This window comes from Adiantum capillus-veneris, chromosome 24 (genome assembly GCF_014529385.1).
Source record: "Adiantum capillus-veneris isolate H3 chromosome 24, ASM1452938v2, whole genome shotgun sequence".
Lineage (NCBI taxonomy): Eukaryota > Viridiplantae > Streptophyta > Polypodiopsida > Polypodiales > Pteridaceae > Adiantum > Adiantum capillus-veneris.
Window position 1 is genome coordinate 135,987,163 of NC_140954.1, and position 21,445 is coordinate 136,008,607.

Here is a 21,445-nt window from a genome sequence, read left to right on the forward strand (position 1 = left end):
TTTAATGAAGAGGTATGTAAATGGATTTATTTATGATGCATTAACACTTAATTATTATAGATGATAGGTGGAAAAGCACACCCAGCTTATAGATGACGAGATATGATAGTATTTATGGATATTTAATTATTAAAGTGCTCTTTATGAGAATAATCAATTTATGTCCGCATAGACAGTTTGTAATCATTTTTTAGCATTAAACAATCTGTAATAAATACTTGCAAGAGAAATGTGCTCACTCTTGCACTGGGGGAGACTGTACCTAGTGTCTGTGTTCTTCTTCTCTCATATCCCCTCTCCTCTCTCCGTACACTTGTGTAGCACTCTGCTCTAGGAGGTTCACCTGCAGACGTTCTCATGCTTTCTCCCACTCTCTATCTCTCTTAGATCAATCTCATTGTGGATCATGTGTGTATATGCATCGCTAGGTATGTAGATCTGCTGCTTTTATCGTTCGTAGCATGGTATTTTGTGTATTTTGTAGGGACACCTCACCTTCCGATTGTTGCATACATGGCCTTCACAATAGCATAATATATGCTCCTTGTACATCTAATACCAAGAAACTGGTTTTGAATTTCTTAGAGCCTACCCGCCCCACCGCAAGGGTGGTTACGCTCCCCGAGTACGAGGTACGCCCTCCGCGGGGATCGGCTTCTATGGCCGGGGTATGGCTGCCGCTGTGTCGAGAAAGGGCTCCGTGGCCGACGAGCGGGGGGGGAGAGGACGAGCGCACGTCCCCCCTCCCGCGGAGGCCCAAACAAACACACGGACCTCAGATCAGGCAAGGCTACCCATTGAGTTTAAGCATATCACTAAGTGAAGGAAAAGAAACTAACCAGGATTTCGCTAGTAGCAGCGAGTGAGAACCGGAAAGAGCCCAACTTGAGAATCGCCCAGCCCCGCCCTGCCAATTGTACTCTGGAGAGGCGTCCTCTACGATGGAGGGGGCCCAAGTCCCTTGGAAAGGGACATCAGAGAGGGTGAGAGCCCCGTCGAGCTTGGAACCTTTCGCTGCACGAAGCGCCACCCGCGCGTGGGCTGTTTGGGAATGCAAGTCTAAGTGGGTGGTAGATTCCATCCAAGGCTAAATACGGACAAGAGACCGATAGCAAACAAGTACCGCGAGAAAAATATGAAAAGGACTTTGAAAAGAGAGTTAAAAAGTGCTTGAAATTGCTTGGAGGAAAGCAAATGGAGGCCGTGGGTGCACCTCAATCAAATGCGGAAGGGCGAGAGCTGGTCCGTCGCTCGACGCGAGGCGTTGGTCAGCGTGGGCTGGTGCGGTCGGACGAGAGCCGGCTTTTGTCGGCCTGTCTATGCCGTCGAGTCGACCAAGGCACGCTCGAATCGTTGGCGCTCTAGGCTTTCCATCCGACCCATCTTGAAATACGGACCAAGGAGTCTAACATGTACGTGAGCCGATGGGTGGCAAACCCACGGAGGCGCAAGTAACCTGACAGGTGGGATCCCCCTCGGGGGTGCACCAACGACCGATCGTGATCTTCTATGAAAGGTTTGAGTGGGAGCATACCTGCTGGGCCCCGAAAGATGGTGCACTATGCCTGAGCAGGGCGAAGCGAGAGAAAACTCTAGTGGAGGCTCATAGCGATACTGACGTGCAAATCGGTATAGGGATGAAGGACTAATAATCAAACCATTTAGTAGTTGGTTCCCTCCGAAGTTTCCCTCAGGATAGCTAGAGCTCTTCACAGTTTTACTAGGTAAGGCGAATGATTAGAGGCATTGGGTGTGAAACACCCTCGACCTATTCTCAAACTTTAAATAGGTAAGCGACCGGGGTTACTCTATTGAACCCAGGTGCGAAATGCGGAATGTGAGCCCGAGTGAAACGGTCCCAGGTCTTGGTAGTAGTAGCAAATATTCAAACGAGAACTTTGAAGACCGAAGTGGAAAAAGGTTCCATGTGAACAACAATTGGACATGGGTTAGTCGATCTTAAGATATGAAGCGGTCATGTGTCAAGGACGCAATGCGCGTCGTTCATCGAAAGGAAATCGGTTTAATATTCCCGGACCGAGACGTGGCGGTGGACTACAGCATGACCGAATCCAAAGACGCCGGCGAAGGTCCCGAGAAGAGTTCTCTTTTCTTTTTAAGAGCCCGTCCACCCTAAAATTGGATCACCCAGAGATAGGGTCTAGCGGACTGGTAAAGCACTGCACATCTCGCGGTGTCCGGTGCGCCCCTGGTAGCCCGTGAAAATATGGAGGAGCAAATGCCGATCACGGTTGGTCGTACTCATAACTGCATCAGGTCTCCAAGGTCTAGTCGATAGAACAATGTAGGTAAGGGAAGTTGGCAAAACGAATCCGTAACTTTTGAAAAAGGATTGACTCTGAGGGCTAGGTCTAGGGATCTGCAGTCCGACACGGAGGCTATCGGTGGTCTGTCCGAGCTGCCCTAGTGGCGAGGGCGGGCCTCTGTGTGCCCACTGGCTGACAACCGTAGAACGTCGCCCCTCGCAGGGCGGCCCTCCCTAGGCGGTGAATAGCTGTCTCAGAATTGGTACGGACAAGAAGAATCCAATTGTTTAATTAAACAAAGCATTGCGATGGCCCTCACAGATGTTGACGCAATGTGATTTCTGCCTAGTGCTCTGAATGTCAAAGTGAAGAAATTCAACCAAGCACGGGTAAACGGCGGGAGTAACTATGGCTCTCTTAAGGTAGCCAAATGCCTCGCCATCTAATTAGTGACACGCATGAATGGATTAACGAGATTCCCATTGTCCCTATGTATTATCTCGTGAAACCACAGCCAACGGAACGGGCTTGGAAAAATTGGCGGGGAAAGAAAACCCTGTTGAGCCTGACTCTAGTCCAACTTTGTGAAATGACTTAAGAGGTGTAGAATAAGTGGAGCCTTTGGCGCAAGTGAAATACCACTACTTTTAACGTTATTTTACTTGTTCTGTGAGGTGGAGGCGGGGCTCTGCCCCCTCTGTGAAAAACACAAACCATGTGGTTGTTGTCCACCCAAAAACGCAATTGCGAGGTGATGAAAACTCTACTGTCCCCAGCGATTTTTAGCGTGTTCGTACGCTCCTGACAGGGTCCGGAGCGGTGCAGAGGGTGTACCGCGAGCAAGGAATCAAAGGTAGCAACCCAAAGTGGATTGAAAACAGACAAAGCAGCAGTGGAGAATGGCTAAAATCCGATGGAAATGGAGAGGATACGGACCATCAAGGCACCAGATGCCGAGCAAGTGTGTCAAAAGGCAAGATCGGGGGTAGGAAGCCCCGCGCTCCCCCTCTATCCTTGCTGTCCAAAAAATAGCAGATCCCAAAAAACGCAGATCTGGCTGAAAATGCAGATGGAGCAAAGGGGTTTTCCGGTGAAGAAAAGTCCAAAAAAGGATAACGATGCAGCTAGAAACAAAAACGCAGGTGTTGAGACGAAAACGCAAGTGAAGGTGGGGTCCTCCGTGACAGAAAACTTCATAGTCCATTGCGTGCTTGGCTTTTGCAAAACGTTGGCAGATCTCCAAAAAAAAAACGCCAATTGATCTGACCTTCTTCTTGGGAGAAGAACCTCTACAAGTGAAGTGCCAGAACGTGAAGAGCCTCAAGCTCTGACACCATGTGAGAGTGCGCGTGTGAGGAAGCGTGAGAGAGAGAGAGATAGATAGATAGATAGATAGTTCTATTATCGTCCTGGGAGGTCAAATATGACCTATGGGACCAAATGAACATGTCACGTGGTGTGAGTGGAGTTCATAAGTGACTCTCGATGCTCAAAAATGGCGGAAATGAGCGTCGCAATAGAGAGTCCACATCGTGGTTGGGAGAGGAAGGTATGTAGGGAGAGCTCATGGCTGAATATATGGGGAAAAGAGGACCTAATGTGGTCAAAAGCTGAGCACTCAAGTAGTGTGTGGTACTCACTCTCTCGCACTTGACGAGGGCATAAGGTGCAAAGTCGATGACACTCCTCGCCAATGCCCCAACGTCCTGTCTCGCAGCGTAGAGAATGGGAGCTAAGACGAATGGAGACAATGGTGCGGATCGCACTCAACGGGATGGGCTCAAGGATGTAGGAATGGGTTCGGTTACCTCGTTCCGAGAAGAAGAGAGATTTGTAGTTTGGGGCAATGTGTGTGGTGTAATGGCTGAAGCGAGAACCTCCGGATTTCTCCCAAGCCATGATACATTGGCGTTGTAAGAAGGCCTCATTAACTTGGGAGTCGATCGACGCATCCTTGACCAAGTGACATGCATCCCATCTTCCAAACCATTTCTTGATATCAAGCATCCACCCCGAACTTAGTATTTTGCTCTTGTATGTCTTTTGAACCTTTTGACTTGCTTCATATGCGATTCTAGGAAGTCGATGCAACGGGCTACATTGTGTCTTACGCATGTACTCCACAACCCTTTCCATGCCCAAGACCTCAATGGGAAGCGATCCGGACTCAAGAAGTAAGAGCATGTAGGGTGTTTGTGTCTTGACTTGAAGAAAGTTGGTGAGAAAACGCTTTTGGACATTCTCAAACTCTTTCCAAGTAGACTTCCCGATGCTTCCACCCCACACCTCCACTCCATAAAGAAGCACCGGTGTCACCAATGTGTCAAAGAGGTACTTTTTGAGAGCCCAACACTTGGTCTCTCCTGCATTGCACATGTTCTCAAATGCATAATAAGCCCTCTTTCCGGCTTCGAAGCGACGCATTGCACAATCCTTCCATTTATGATTGGATGGAACCTCAAGGCCAAGGTACTTGAAGTGATCTACCACTTCAAGTTTCTCATTGTTGTATACAATGCATGGATTTTCATCATTGAGGGTCTTTACAAGCATAACCTTGGTTTTGGATCCATTCACGATCAGCCCGCTATGTAGGCAAAAGCGTTCCAAAACACTCATAAGCTTTTGTGCATCTTCTAAGGTATGTGCCAAGAGCACTACATCATCGGCATAAAGCAAAAGCATGATCACCGCATTTCCAATCTTAACCTCTTCTATGCCTTCTTGCTGCATAAAATCAAGAACCATGTATTCCAATTCATCAATGAGTAGCCCAAAGAGGGTTGGGGAAAGTGGGCATCCTTGTTTGACACCAATAGTGCTTGCAAAAAATTCTGAAATTCCATCTCCCATACGTAATCGACATATCACTTTTTGGTAGATGCGAAAGACTGCATGCATAAATTCTCTCGGCACTTGAAGGCTTTGCATACGTCTCCAAAGATTTCCTCGCGGTACCATGTCAAAAGCTTTCTTGAAATCCACAAAGCAACAATACAACTTTTTTCCTTTCAATCGAGACGCTTCCATAAGAACTCGAAGAGTGACAAGGTGATCAATAGTGCTATGATGCTTTCGAAAACCTGCTTGGCCAAGCGCACGTTTGCCATTCTTTTCAGCCCATTCACTTATCTTCATCTCCATGATACATCCAAATAACTTTGCCATCAAAGAACCAACCATTATAGTGCGATAGTTGTTCACATTGTTTACATCTCCTCCTTTGTGCAAAGGTTTGATCCAATTTGCACTCCAATCATGAAGCATGCCATACTGAAGTGCAAGGTTAAACATATCGCATATCCAATATCGTGAGAGAGAGAGAGACTGATATGGTGAGGAGGGGATGATAAGATCACCCAATACACAATAACCAGACGATGTAAGTGGGTACCCCCCTAGCCCCATAAATAGGTGCCCAAGAGGAGGTAGAGCAAAGCGTGGAAAATTCTCCCACGACCCAACAAGAAATAAATGAAATATGAGGGCGCCCAAACAAGGTGGGCGGGCGGTCCCAAACTCGGGCGGTCGGACCAAGTACAACCTAGACTGGGTAGACATACTTGCCGTACAAGTATGCCCTAGACCTATGTGAAGCAGCAAAGTGGTGTAAGTCTAACACCCCACTTGTAATTGAGGCGCTCATCAGATGAGTCTCCTTTATACACCGCTTGTGGGACCTTCCTAGAGACAGATATGCCCGGCTAGCACTTGAGCCCTCTCGACAGTTAGCTATGCAGGCAGATACAACATGATGGTATGAAGAGATGACATCATGGTTTCAGGCACATGGGTCAGCATGGACAGATTGCCCCCCTTCCGATACTCATTGGATGCACCCTCTCAAACTCTTACAGAGTCCGAGATCACTAGGCTCATCCGCCAAGACCTGAATCAGCTAAACACCAGGAGGACTTGGATGCAGTTGCCACGGGAGCTGGGCACGAAGATGGCTTTCTACAGAGAGCATCTTCTCCAGCTAAACACCAGGAGGACTTTCTACATACTGCTTTGTGACGAGACCCAGATACATGGACACCTACTTGTCTCCTGGGATAAGAATGATGTGATGTCAGCCATATACGCACATCTTCACACGAGCTTCGGGTCGAGACTAGAAGATACAGCGGAGTGCCAGCAGAGGCCAAGACATGCCCCCTATGCCACATGGAGCCTGAGAAAAAGTTGCATTACACATGCCATTGCCCAGTCTACTATGAGATACGAGGCCGCTTCCACTGCCTGTTCAGAGAGGGCTTTGGACCACTCTCTAGTGTCATGGGGTACGAGAATCAGAGATTCCTGGATTGTTTTTGCTCGAGCTATGCAGACATAGAGAGAGACTCGTGAGTAGAAAGGCTAGCCAGTCCCAGAGACGGATCACAAACTTCATTAGAGCAAACACTAGACAACCAGAGGAGCTACTACCCACAGCAGAGCCCTCATTCTCCTCACACCAGAGGCATGTTGATGGACCAAGCAACTGAGTTAGGGAGATCCAGACGCCCGCGACTTCGAAGGACTACACAGCATTGACGAAGGTTGCATCAGAGGATTCAGATCACTTTGGCCCGACATGCAGACGCCCGCGACTTCGAAGGACTACACAGCATTGACAAAGGTTGCATCAAAGGATTCAGATCACTTTGCCCGATCTGACTACTGACGATGGAGGAGATTGATGAGATCCGCCAGCGCGACCGATGATGGATCTCCTGTGATTTAGCCCTTTTTGAGGATACACCCACATTGTGTTGTCTTGGCCCCCATTCACTTCACCCCCCCTACTAATCCTACACAATTCCAGCTAGCTGCTTAGCTCACATCTAGCAGCTTAGGATTCTATAGTACCCCCCCCCCCTTTTTTTCAGCACCCCTTTTATTTTTTGTGACTCAGATTTTGTATCAGATTCACCACATTGTAGCTTTCTGGTCTCATAGGTCACTTTGGCCTTTTGAAAACGTGAATATAATATTTCAATCCATTTGTCTCTCTCAAATGGTATAACCTTTCTATCACCCAAGTATGGTAGATTGGTTATGCCATTTTCCTCTTGAATAACAAGTCTTGAGTCCAACTCTCCTCATCGAATAGATCTTTAAGGTCTCTTGGGATAGTTTCCTATGATGTTAAAATTCTCTTCTTCTTCTTCTCAAACGCTTCCCATTGTCTACACTATTGCATCGTCCACTTTCCATGCAAGAGTTCAACCCAAAGAACCATACAAAGATTTCCGAGTAACAATGCCAAAAATTAATAGGACCTCAATGAAGGATTGGTACTACTACCTTCCCTAATTGAAAAGAATTGTAGCACCAACATGAGAAAAAGACGGAGCTGCTCTTAAACTAGTACCACTTGGAAAGTGAATGACAAGGTAATGGCTTCAGAAATTGTAGCACGCTCTCAAGTGCATTTGAAGCAATAGCTTCTGAAGTTACAATCATTCAACAAAAGCCTCAATGTTAAACAAACTCAGCTTAAGGGGCTTCAAGAGTCTACAACATTGGAAACTAAAGAAATCTTGCCAAGGTTTTTCAACATCACAAGTCATGTATCAAGCATCTTAACACGAAAGAGTTATTATTGGACATGAGCGAATTGTGACATACAGACAAAAGACAAAAACTACATTCCAAAATCTTTCCTAGCACAACAGATCAAATTCCCAACTAACCATTTTTACCACGCTAGCCACATCAACAAACTTGCTCACTCAGTGTTGTGATGAGGTTTAATACAAATTTGTAGTCGTGCTCATGCATCTGTTTTCGTTGATTATTGCAAGCGAAAAAACCTAAATTTAACAAAAACTGCACACGTGGCTACCCACAGACAAGCAAATCAATGCAGCTTCGGGCAAAGCTGCCCACCATCAAGATTCCCAAGATGCTCATTCGAGAAAAACTTGACACGAGAGGAACACTTATTCAACCTCCATATAGCATGCAGCATCTTTTGTTGCACATTCAAAAAAAGCGACCTCTTTGGTGGAAACAAGGTGAAGCTTTGAGTGGGCATTCAAAATCAAAGAAGAGCACATGTGGCAATAAATATGAGGCCCTTCACGTCCTAAAACCACAGCCCAAGGAAATTGTATGCCTTGCTTTCTTCTCCCCTAGGGCATGTGTTATCATACCATACCATAAATAAACATCACCCAAATAAATGGGTTTCGCAACAATATGCCAACCCCTTATGGACCAACCAAATATTGAAGCAGATAGCCATAACTATAACATATCACCCTCGGGCCCGATTTCCATATTCTCAATTTATGCACATACAATGAGTAATGCTCACCACCAATTACATCTCCATGAGCAAAACTTATCATCCCCTACACTTTTGATAAAACAATGCATGCACTCATACTCCTACAATCCTTACATGTTCCAGATTTGCAGTAAATATGCGATGTGGCGATAGACATGTAATGGAGGATTGTCCAAGGGAAAAATGAACGTAAAATTTTCCTTGAAGGAATACTTCCTTCGTACACTTTTAGAGTATTACTCGTTCTTTAAGCACTATCACATGCTCTTTCATCCACTGCTCATTCCATATAACCACTTCCTCCACCTAAATCATAGTTAGCCCATACGGACGCACAGGCACATGCAACTTCAAACAAGAAAAAGTAAAAACAACCTGAACCAGAGGACAGAGGTTGCAAAAGGAACAAAGTTTCCATGACACGTTTCAGTAATCGTCATTGATATGGGCCAGATTCCATGTTTTGTTCGTGCTATGGCTAAAAACTTGAGCAGAGCACATTAACCACCCTGGAGATAGCACAGTACTCTCTTGCTGTAACCTACAAGGTGCTGACAGAATGCCACTTCTCCCCATGCATGGGCGCTCCGGCTCTATGTGTCATATACCTCTCTGTCTTTCTCAAGTAAGTTTGATGTTAATAAGGTGCACCGATTCACCCTCCTCTTTACTGCAAAGGTTCTCTTCAGAAGTCCCAACATGGGGTCTGCTGCTAATGCACACACATATGCACGGCAAAATCGGTGTCAAGGGGATATATTAGCCCACCATCATGCACCTTATTTTGTCAAGACTTTGTATTTTGTTACAATTCTTTGGTCACGCTCACTTTTTTTTTAAAAGGAGAGGCCATTCATGTTTGGAAGACAAGAGCCCACTATGTGAACCTCCAATAAGCGTGTCGGTTGTGTTACATGAAGCTGCCCTGCTGCTGCTGCTGCCGTTCGCACCATTTTCGAGCATTTTGAAACATTCGCATCCATGGACTGGGGCCTGCAGGATCCATTTCATGCCAATCCTTAGGGTACCATGGATATTGCCACATAAGAAAGCAGCGCTCAGGATGAGGCATCATGGCAAGGTGCCGACCATCAGGAGAGCACAACGCAGCAATACCCAAAGGTGAACCAGTTAGGATTGAAGGGGTAGTAGCGCTGTCATCACAATATCTCAGAGGGGCAAGATTGGAGCTGATAACCTTGTCCATAACTGCCTGATTGGGAAATAGTGCCCGTCCTTCTCCATGTGCAACCCAAATCCCTGTGGTTGTACCCGACATATTATAGCAGGGGAGTCTCCTATACACACAGAGCTAAACCTGCATTCAAAGCGACCGGACTCGTTTTGGATAAACCGAGGTTGTGAACTATCCATATTCTTGACCTCCAACCCACTGCCCACAATTCCAGGTACCCAGCCAAGGAGAGCCATGAGCTGGCATCCATTACACACGCCAAGACTGAAGTTTGTAGAACTCTTGAAACTGCAAAACGGCACCTTTAATAAGTGTATGATCTCATGCTAGAAACACCTGATGCAACAGGGACTCCTTAAAGCGAATAGTTGCCGCCCAACCTTTTCCAGAGTCTAAAACATCTGCATAGCTAAATCCCCCAACAAAAGCAACCCCTCTAAAATCCTTAAGGTTGACTCTATTTTTGAGAGAAGACCTGACATTGAAATATCCCATGGTTCAAAACCAGCAGCATGTACGACCGCCGACATTTCTCTGTCCCCGTCCCCGTTGCTTCCTTCCTCTCTAATGATAGCAACTTTAGGTTTCAAAGTACATGATAAAAACTTATCTGATGTCTTTGTGGGCATAAAAGAAAGTTTCCGTGAAGGCGCTTCTCTGCCTTTCATTCCAAGTTGCTCTGGAGCCTCTCTAGCATAAAGCTGGTCTCCTCCCAAACATCTCGTAGCTCTGGCATTGAAGCCCGAATACATTCATGACCACTCACTGAAATATCTATGACTGGTGAAGCTGTAACATGACCAATCACAGCACAAGACACACCAGCCGCAGCAAGTTCGGCAATCACTTCTTCCTGCTTGTGCTGATCAACCTATAAGCATCGACAGAGTCAATAATTTATTTTATTTATAAAATTTAAAAAAAAACTGTCTTTTATAAGTGGACGCACTCCTCTCTATGGTACATACCTCAAGAAGGAGACCTAACTCTTCAGCAAACAAGACTTCAAACAAGGGACGGCCCTTTAGTTGAACCTTTTCAGATGCTTCTAGACAGACCTTTAAACCACAATTACCGGAAAATTGCCATCTCCAACAATGCAACCACGATACCACCATCACTTACATCATGTCCCGCAGAAATAAGTTTCTTGTCTAGCAAGCACTGTAAAAAAAAAGTTTGAGATTAATGCATGGAAATCAATTAAAAGTACGGAAACAAAGGAGACCGGATCTGCTCTAGCTCAGGTCTTTGATCAGGTGATAACATCTCCATATTTATGCAATTAATTCCTGGTTTGGCCAATGTATCCTTAGTGTTCGGATTTGTTTCCAGATTGGTGATGATTGTCCCGATTTGGATGATGTTCCATACCTTGGAAAGGCTTTCTCTGCTGTGCGGATGATTCTCTGCTGTGCAGGTCTCCAAGACGGCGCTTTCCTTTTGCCAAATCAATAAAGAGGATTGCACCTTTGTCTCCAAGCTTCATAAAATGCAAGACTAATCAGCCCCAAAAATATTGCACTTTTACGGATATAAACAGCAGGCACTAACCTTCAAGTCAGGTGTGACAGTTTTGGTTATATCTGGGCATGGTGCATACACGCTTATAACAAGATCACCTGGAGCTTTCACCAGTTTTCCACCTGCTTGGGCAGCCATGGATAGGCTGTCTTTTCCACCATCAATGGCTAATTTTAGGTCAATCATAGCATCTCGGAGGGCAACCGCAGCATCATACATGCATGCCCCTTCACCCCCCAGCTTCGCAGCATACATCCAATTCCCACTAGCTTTCACATCCTCTAATGCGCTCACCTGCCAAAACGTACGAAATAAGCAAAAAAGATACCCAAAAAAAACAGTGCAAATTGCTGTAGCTCACCTTTGCCCACACAAGGTTTGTCAACGCCTCACCCACCGCCAACCTAGCCATTGCCTTAGGGTTGAGTAAGCCCTAAGGATGGAAGTAAATGAGTGAACACCACTCTTTCAAAAGCAGGTGCAGTAAAGTTCTGCATTGTGAAAATTCTGACCTTGACAGGCTGTTCACCAATAGCACAAGCACCACCAGTGAGACCTGTATATGACTGCAGCACCCACATACAGAATCAAGAATTTACCACCCCAATCGAACCTTCATTAGTCTTCAGTGTCAAGACTAATGAGCATATCCCACACAAAGTCGACTAGAAAATCCTGGAATATTACAGACCTGAGCAATAACTGCTACATCTGTGAGAGAGAGAGAGAGAGAGAGAGAGAGAGAGAGAGAGAGAGAGAGAGAGAGAGAGATGAAATGAAATGAAATGTTATATTAACGTCTTCATAAGGCCAGAATGACCTATGAGACCAAACTGATACAAAAGTGGAGAATCTGTTACAATGTCTAGGTACCTTAGTACTGAAGTACTAAGTGTGAAAAGTGTGAAATTTAAATGTGAAACTAAAAACAAAGTATTAAATAAACTTCTTAGGATCATTCTGGGTGTCTAGCTAGAATGCTTCTAATCCTTTGTTGTAGTCTCCTCCGGTGAAGTGTGCTTCTGCATCTTGGTCGTGGTCGTCTCGATTTCCTAAGCTCAATTGCTCTGTCAATTAGGGTGCCTTTGGTATGAATGTGGGTACTCCTTTGTGTTGGCTGCTGGCCTCTTGCTTCCCCTTCCACTCCTGCTTCTCTCGATCCGAAGAAGTCTGTGATCTACCTCTGAGGCTGTAGTGCTCTTTGTCTTCTCATTAGATTATCCCTGTGCCGATGTAGTTCCAGTAGGTACAAGCCTAAGCATCTTTGATCTTGGTATTGCATGATTCTATCTAGAGGTCCAAAGCCTTCTTTAAAGAGGCAGTGAAAATGCCCACGTATCTCGTAGTATACTGTGCAGTGGCATATATAGTGTAATTCTGTCTCCGGCTCCATTCTGCATAACTTGCAAATTCTGCTCTCAGGTGGGATTCCCCTAAATCTGCCAAATTCAATTTCCAACTGGTGTGAGGATGTACGAATCTGACCAATAGCACATCTCACCCCATGAGACAAGTGGGTATCCATGTAACTCGGGCGAATCACAAATCCATCTTCAGATAGTTGTAGGAAGTTTTCTTTGTAGTCGGCCATCTTCGTGCCCAATTCTTGTGTAGGGTCTACCCATGTCCTCTTAGTATCCAACTGTATAAGATCCTGTCGGATGATTTTATTAATCTCCTTTCGTGTAATTGCCAGTGATGGAGCCTCAAGAGAGTATTGGAAGGGGGGCAATCTTTCCATACTGAACCCGTGTCTCTGAAACCACGAGGACAGTTGCGCATACCAGCATGATGTATCCCCTTTCATTGCCAATTGTCGAGAGGATTCGAGGGCCAGTCTAGTATATCGGCCATTATTTGTATCCCACAAACCATGTATAAAGGACACTGATCTGGTAAGAGCTTCAATTTCTATCGGAGGGGCCGCTAGTTCCGCTCGGGTAATCGCGTGTGGTACGGAGGCCTTGGCTCTAATCATTCGGGAAATCATAGATACCAAAGGTCTCTCCATTGACTTCCAATTATCCTGATCCACACATGGTCCCCAAATCTGGACCCCATAAAGCATAGCCGAAGCCACCACAGTATCAAAGAGCCAAAGTTTTGTTCGTGGTTCCTGAAACTGCACTTGTGAACACATCCTCTCCAACCCTCCCAGGGCTGCAGAGGCTCTGGATAATCTAGCATCCGTTGCTTTCTTAAGAGTAAACTTCGGTCCTGCAAATACCACCCCAAGGTATGTGTATGCATCTGTGTACTCTACTGTATCCTGGCCATATGCAAATGTAGGTGCCGATCTCCTAACCCACTGCGGTGTGGTGTTAAACACCATAACTTTGGTTTTACCCAAGTTTACCGACAGTCCACTGTCCTCCGCGAATTTATGTAAAGCATCTAGCTGCCTCTGCATTCCATCTGGTGATTCTACTATCAATACAATATCATCTACATACAACAGCAACGGGATCCATGACCCTGCAAGTTGAGCACCTCTGTCACCTTCTCTATCAATGTAATCTGATACCTCATCTATGTACATACCAAATAAAGTTGGGGATAGTGGGCATCCTTGCTTTACTCCAACGGTGGAGTGAACAATGTCGGAATCCCCTTCTGGAGTACGTACATAACCAGTTACTGATCCGTATAAGGCCATGATCCCCCAAATAATCTCTTTGGGGACCCCTAACTCTTGCATCCTGCGCATCAATCTGGCCCTTGGTACTGTATCAAAAGCTTTCCGAAAATCCACAAAGCAACAATACATTCTTCTCCCATTTGCTCTTCCTTCTTCAATAATGGCTCTGAGCGTAAGAATATGATCTAAAGTGGAATAACCCCTTCTGAATCCAGCTTGTCCCGTTGCCCTTATGCCCTGATTCTCTGCCCATCTACTCAATTTTTGTTCAAGAATGGATGCGTACAGTCGGGTCAAAGTGTGACCTACCATAATGGTACGGTAGTTCCCGGGTATCATAGGATCCCCTGACTTGAAAATAGGTACGATAGTAGATAATTTCCAAGATTCAGGGAATCCTTCACACATGACCCGATTAAACAGACGAGCAAGGACTTCTGAAAGTAGATCCCTGGCATGGATCAGATGTTCTGCTACTAAACCATCATGATCATATGCTCTTCTTGTCTTCATCTTATCAATGGCTTTTTCCACCATTTCCGTAGTAAAGAAAGTACTAGTAGCAGGGCATGGCTCTAGTGGATCTGGTAATGGAGGCTGTCCAGATACCATATATAATGATGTTACATATTGACCCCATATCTCAGGAGAAGTAATCGTCGGAGGCGGTGAGTGCTCGTGAAATAAGCGCCATGCCTCATGTGAGTCCTGACTCAAGAAGAGCTGATATAAATCCTTCTCCAGTTTGGCTAAAAATGCCCTTTTCTTGCGACGTACTATACGCCGAAGAGCAATCCGAGACTGCTTATATGTGATGATCCCAAGTGTAAGCTCTTTCTGGACCTGGGTTCTCGTCTCTCTGCATTCCTCGTCATACCAGCTGTTTTGAGGCATGTTCCCAGCTCCTCTCTTCTGATCAGGTTGAGTATGTGGGTATGCCTCTTGTGCTGCTCCATGTAGTATCTCTGTTAATTGAGAAGTAAACTCCTCTACAGTATATACCGGCTCGGCTGTCCACATCCTATTATAGATCTTTTCCACATAGACTGAATCAGTTTCTGGCATGAAAATATATCTTGCGTGTGTCTTCTTCCTTTGTACTTGAGAGGCATTGTATTGGAAGGAGATTGATAAGGTCAATAGAGCTTGATCCACTGCAATCCCAACCGGTCTGGGTCCCACCTTAAATTCCTTATACTAGAAATAAAGCTCGGTGAAGTCATGACATAATCCACTATACTGGCCCCATGCCTATGTGGGAAGCATGTGAATCCCCCCGATAATGGGAAATTCTCTAGACCATTAAGTATGGCCAAACCATGTATAGTTGCCATCTCCATGAGATGTCTCCCATATTCAGTGTGTTCTTTATCCTGTGAGTTTCTAGTAAGCCCCCTCTGTGATAAATCCACTTCTGCAAGCATTTCCTCAGAAGTATCATAGAATACTGCTTGAGAGTTGGCCGTTCTGGCATTAAAGTCTCCTAAGAGAACGATGTCTCCATCTCTAAGAACTCCCATATGTCATTATTCAATATGGAGAAAGGGGATTGTCCTTTAGGTGAGGAGTAGACTGAGGTATTCGGAGGGAAGTAGCATATAGCAATGTATAGAAATCTACCTGCCTCGGCTCTCATTCTCACCCACATATACCTTGCTTGCTCATCTTTCCTGATAATCTGTAGTAGTGGTTCAGCTCCTCTTTAAATAAGAATGCTACTCCTCCTGAACCCCGGCTACCCTGTAGAGATCTCTTGTCTGGTCGACCAGCTGTTTCCCATAAATAACCCTTCACATGTGGCATACGTTGTCCCGGTATCTGGTGTGTCTCTGAGTAGAAAACTATGTCTCTGTCCCTAAAGCTGTCTTCAAAGGCACCTACATCTAGCCTATATGATCCATTACAATTCCACGCCGCTATCTGTAGCATCGTCCCATAGGTCTCGCACCATCATGCTGAGCGCTTTTCCAAAACCACTACTTTCCCTCCTCTATAAAAGGCGATTTTCCCCTTTTCTCGTGCAGCCCTGATCTCTGGCATCAACTCTTGCATGTGTGCCACTTGTGCCAATGTAAGGTCATCTCCCAGGAAAATACCGGTTTTCTTAAGAGTTGGCCTCTTCTTTAGAAATTCTTTCCTTATTTCTATATTCGGGAAGCGGAGAATAAGTGCCCTATCCTTTACGTTTCCCTTCTCATCAATTCCTTTCTTGCCCACTCTCCATGCACTCATGTGAGTGGGCTCTGTGATGCCCATGCGTTGTAGCAGTTCCTTCACTTCTTCATCTACATTCTCTTTGTCTTTGACTCTTGTTACCCGCACATGCAGAGCCCGAGTCTTCCTTTTCTGCTCTTCCTCAATTGTCATATTAATAATGGTGGAGGTAGGTGTGGTCTCGGGCATCTGGGTCTTCCCTTTCTTCGCATCCTCAATCCATTTCTTTGCTTCATCAACCTTTTCTTGTGTCTTACAGAGACGTTCCGCCCATGAAGATGCCGTTTTCGATTTCTGTTCATCTCCTTCCCGTAGAGCTTTCATTTGATCCTTCATGTCCTCAAGCTCCTTGAGCACCGAAGATTGGTCGTCTCCCTTCTCCTTAGTTGTAGATTTGCAGGCCGCAAGTTCTCCTTTTAGCTCCTCGATTATTGCATCTTTTTCCCTCATGTGCTTTTCCATATTTGTTCTCCATGCTTCGAAACTTGCTACTGCCTCATCGAGTTTCTTTTGCATAACGCATTCTATTACATTTACTTCGGCCTTGATTAGGTTTCGTAATTCTGTTTTCAAGATCTGAATCTCCTCATTTTGTATCCCCCGGGTCTCTCCCCTTAGTTCTCTCATCATGTCTCCATACATGGAGTTCCTATAGCTCTCCGCGCTTGCGTGCATTTCCTTCCTGATGTCATCTCTCATGTGGTTTTGCTCTGATTTGAGCATCATCTGGACCTTCTCCATCATTAGTTCATCACGTACCTTGGACGTTTTCCCCACTCGTAATGATCTTAGTGATAGTACAGTCTCTCTGTTTCTCCGCTTAAATGTGGCTGTTGTTTTTTTTGGGGTGGTGTAGCTATCTACACCCGGCCCTTCCTCTTCGGTAAGCGGATCCATCGAACCCGCCCCGCAAATGTGGGGTAGGGTACTAAGGTAAGGGACCGAGAATAAGGCAAACTTTCAGAGTTTATTTTAAAGCTTAAAAGCCTTTGAACTTTAAGAGTTTATTTCAAGGCTTAGAAAACCTTTAAACTTTAACGTAGAGGACCCACAGTCTGCTGTTGCGCGACAAGACCGGTTACACATCGGTCCACCTATCATATAGAGCAAGAAAGTTTCTATCAATGGGATTTTGGAGGCCAAACTCAGCCTATGAGACAAATCAGTGTACAATGTTAGTATCTCCACTGTCATCCCAAACAAAAACGAGCTTACGAAGTGTAATCTGTGTGCGTTTTTCCCTTCCCGCCTGTCGCGGAGGGTGTGTGTGTTGGAACTTGGAGGGGAGGATGATGGTGTCAGGAAGCTTTTTCTTTCTTTGTCATTGAGAAAAAATTAATAAGCCTAGTGGTGGTGTCTGTGAGGGTGCACAAAGATCCAGCTTTGATTCCTTGCGCAGTACTGAAAAAACACCACATAAGAGCACAACAATAACCTTTGTTGCAAGGAAACCCTTCGAAGACACAGATGGTAGATGTAGTACTCGTCTCAAAGCATCCATGACAGTGACTCCGGCTGCAAGGTCCAATGGTTCACACAAGGGTTGCTGCAAACCTTTTCCACGGCATGTCACCCAGCACCTACAAGTTAAAACGAGATCACTAAACTTTCACAGGTTAAAAAATGTTTGTGGTGAAATAGCAATTGATAAGTCATTGTTTGGTGGTCTGCTAGCAAAGTTGTGAATGAATAGAATCTGCACGTTAACTAATGCCTAACATCACTGGAGTTTTAGGTGGCCCTTCTTTTGAAGCAGCAAATATTTATTTTGCCTTTGATATTGACCCTTCAGGTTCCAGACAACAAATCCCATACCGGGCTTGCAAACTGCCCTATTTTCTTTCGACAAGTCTGACATAAATGCCCTCACCTATTATCTTAAAGAGTGTACAATCATCACTTATCAGCAGAGAAAGACAAAACAATACTTTCTCAAGATCCAAATCAACAGCAGGATTTGGTGCAGGAAGACGATTTGCTGCAGCTTCAGCAATTGCCTTTGAATCCACCAGAGTAATCTTTCCGCTCCCACTGAACCACAAAAAAGGTGGATTTGTGACAGCAGCTCCAGCACGTATAGCAGTATCCTCTAAGAATTGAAAATTGAGCGAACCTTATGCTCCCTATCACAGCCATGGAGACCCTTTCCCGATCACAGACTGCACGCAGAAGCTGCTCATTTTCAGGCTTGATTAATAAAGCATCCTGTGAAGAGACAAGCCAAACCAACAATAAATATCTAGCAACAGTCCAATAATATTGAGAATCCCAAATGCTTGGTCAGACATCGAGTGATCAATTTCAAATACCTGCTCCTGATATTCGGCACCCCAAATCTCTAACACTGACAGAGTATTGTCTCCCACAACAACTGATCTTATATCACTTTCAGCACCCTGCAGAAACAAAACACAGTTGACAATGAAGACTGTAACCACCATATTGCTTCAGCAAGCTACATACCACTAATGTAAGGGGTTACAAACTACTATTCACCTCGGGGTAAATAATTTCTTTCACAACATTACAATTCCCCTTGATCATGTATGCTTATGATTGGATTATTTTTACCCATTTCTACACAAGCCCTTATAACTCGATAAAGCTTCTGAGCCATCTCTGCATCTCCCCTCTGAACAGCATTAAAATCCAGCTGTGCATCATTTTGGCCGCTGACCTGAAACAAGTAAAGTATGTCATCAGCTACAATGACTAAGATATGGGAGAGACAAACAAAAAATAATACATTAGCAACCTATTTCAGCATCTTCAAGAAAACAGACTAGCCTAGAAAACCAAAATGAGCAACGAAACAAGTAATGTTTTTCGATTTGAAACAACATAATTTAGATCCGATGGGGTGAGATGCTTTTAACAAAATCAAAGGTTGCTTTTTCCATTTACCTTTTTTACTTTGCACAAATAAAGGACTACACAACAGTGCACATGGCAGGTTCAGGGTTGCAGGACTGCACAGGAGCTTGGAGGAGAGTAAGGACAAAAAGCACCAAGCCATCCCAAGTGTATTCACACATATCGCGACCATAATATGATGACAAATCCCCCTTGAAAGTTGCAAGGCCCTCAACACTGTGATCAGGCTCATCTCTCCAGCATGAAGTCAATCCCTGACATAATGATAATGCATTTTAATGTGCTTGGTGCTAGCATGGAACACTGTGTTGCTTGCAGTTTCCAATGCGCTCAAACTGTCAGTGAAACAAAAACAAGGCCTTTGAGATAAACACAATCAGGCACCACTGTGAAAGCTGCCCCATACTGTGACCCCAATAGGCTACTTCTTGCTAAACCACTAAATGCATGAGCTGCCAAGCATGAAGCAAAAACAACTCATGGATAGCGAAACATATGCTTAACCGCATACCTATGCTAAGTCGACGTGCTACATAAACATCTCCTCAAGGTGAGACTGCAAGCTTAATCCCTCGACTATGCATAAATCTGGTTATATGCCAGACTACAAATTGAATGTCTAGCCTTAAACAAGGCACCACCAACAGCCTCCCAATACACAGTGGCACAGAAAAAGTTTCCAACGTCAAGGAGACTGAGCTTCACCCCCATCTCCATAGAAGTAGAGATAGGCTTGCAGACCTTCACCGCAATGTCTCAATACACCAATTTTGACACAATGCAACACCCTCTCCTATTCTAAACAGTGCATCACATTTGAATATTCCCCATTTGAGAGAGAGACATTTATTTTCCTCCTTCCTCTTGATCTCTTTCGCACACAATTTAGGAAAGCTCTTCAGGACATGATCATTGACCTTACAATACTTGTAGAATCAATAAACATTATCCCTACGCCTTCTTATGTTTGCCAATTTTCCTTGGTCTAAACAGCAGCAACTGAGTTCCCTTACCATGTGAAGCGATTAGCCACTGAAGCCAGTAAAAAGCCTGACCTAAATCATGCGTTATAGGTCCAGATTGCTCCTCTTGAAGCAAAACAAAAACTAACTCCTCAAATGAAAAGGACATTGGACTACCCTTCATCACAAGTGTCAAAATGGATGCAAAACTCTAATAATAATCAGAAGACCATTCAAGACAGTTTGCACAATTAAACTAATAGACGAAATCTTGTTTGCAACAACTTTAATCTTTGTCAAAACATTGTTCATAGAATCGCTTGCATTCATCTTCTTATGCTAAGCAAGCAACACGAGCTTCCTTTCAAACCTGATACTACTTTGCGATTGTATCCCAGCATCCATTTTGCAGCCTTCTAAAACCTAGTAGGTGGGATAATGGTATGTTTCGCAGAGCACGATCGAAGTAATAGCATGCACATCTCTACAATCCTATCTACTTTGTCAGTGTAGTCCAGTCGAGGTGGTTCAACTCCATTAGAGCTAAAACATGAGCTATAACCAGCATAATCCTCTAGTGTAAATACAACATTTGCAAATATGCAACAGACGCTCCACCCAATACATGACACATCATATGTTGGTTCGACCAGCTTATCCTCGGCCCACCTCAGCGAACGTACGGAATATATCTTCATCGTCAACCATGGCCATTGACTATACCCAATGAAAAACAATATGTGCTACCTAGTACGGTTCATAACAGACTTCGAAGTACCTGCCTCCCAAAAAAAAAATTAGGGGCAAAAAACTTAATTGTACAAAAGGAATATATTGCCTGTGCACTGGTGCCAGTGGTGGAAACAAACCTAGATCATAATTATCACAACACTTGGCTCTACAATCTCTCCCTAAGTATTTTTCTCTCATTCCCTCTTTTATTGTAGACCCACAATCAAGGGTGATTGATTTGACTTTAGACGACCATATGTGCTCGGTTTCAAGGTTAAACTTTTTGTGTACGGCCAAAGAGGAAATTGATCCTCACCGTTTCTCTGACTAGTCAGAGCTAGAGAGATGGTCCATGCCAAAATCTCTTGGCATGTCTTATATGACCTCTCCCACTCGCTGTCCATAATAGATGCTCTTGGTCCTTGTACATCTCTAGTAGAAAGCGGCCAAGCACCCTTGACAGATAGACCAATTACGAAGCACCCTCCAAGCCAAAAGGCAAAGATGACGGTGGCTGTCACGTGTACACAACTCTATGTGCCATGTGGACATGCTTCATTAACTTCCAGAGCTAGTTCTCCCTTCTTCCTAGATAGGAGTGTCTAGAATCCTAGGAGGATTCTGTAGCGCGGATAATGTGTCGTGCTCTCTACAGTGGGTGGTCCTCAGTGCAATGTGCGTGACAATCTCACTCAATAGACTGAATCTCCCTCACACAGACTCAATAGAAAGGAAACAATAGACGCCAACAGAGCTCACAAA

General features: G+C 44.8%; 3 pseudogenes across 1 annotated transcript; 1 reads left to right on the top strand and 2 right to left on the bottom strand.

Annotated features, from left to right (window-relative positions):
- The first annotated feature begins 793 nt into the window (after window positions 1-793).
- On the top strand, window positions 794-2,294 carry LOC147427206 (25S ribosomal RNA; annotated as a pseudogene).
- A 6,579-nt stretch (window positions 2,295-8,873) lies between these two features.
- Window positions 8,874-10,054, bottom strand: LOC147427207 (putative phosphoribosylformylglycinamidine synthase, chloroplastic/mitochondrial pseudogene; annotated as a pseudogene).
- A 9-nt stretch (window positions 10,055-10,063) lies between these two features.
- On the bottom strand, window positions 10,064-20,614 carry LOC147427208 (putative phosphoribosylformylglycinamidine synthase, chloroplastic/mitochondrial; annotated as a pseudogene). Its single transcript, XR_015186085.1, has 14 exons — window positions 20,322-20,614; window positions 18,612-18,792; window positions 18,425-18,511; window positions 18,229-18,320; window positions 18,044-18,146; window positions 17,729-17,811; window positions 17,551-17,695; window positions 11,776-11,829; window positions 11,625-11,696; window positions 11,294-11,557; window positions 11,210-11,222; window positions 11,114-11,148; window positions 10,708-10,903; window positions 10,064-10,610 (listed from the first exon to the last, which is right to left on the bottom strand). The product of XR_015186085.1 is annotated as a putative phosphoribosylformylglycinamidine synthase, chloroplastic/mitochondrial (transcript).
- Between the last annotated feature and the right edge of the window lie 831 nt (window positions 20,615-21,445).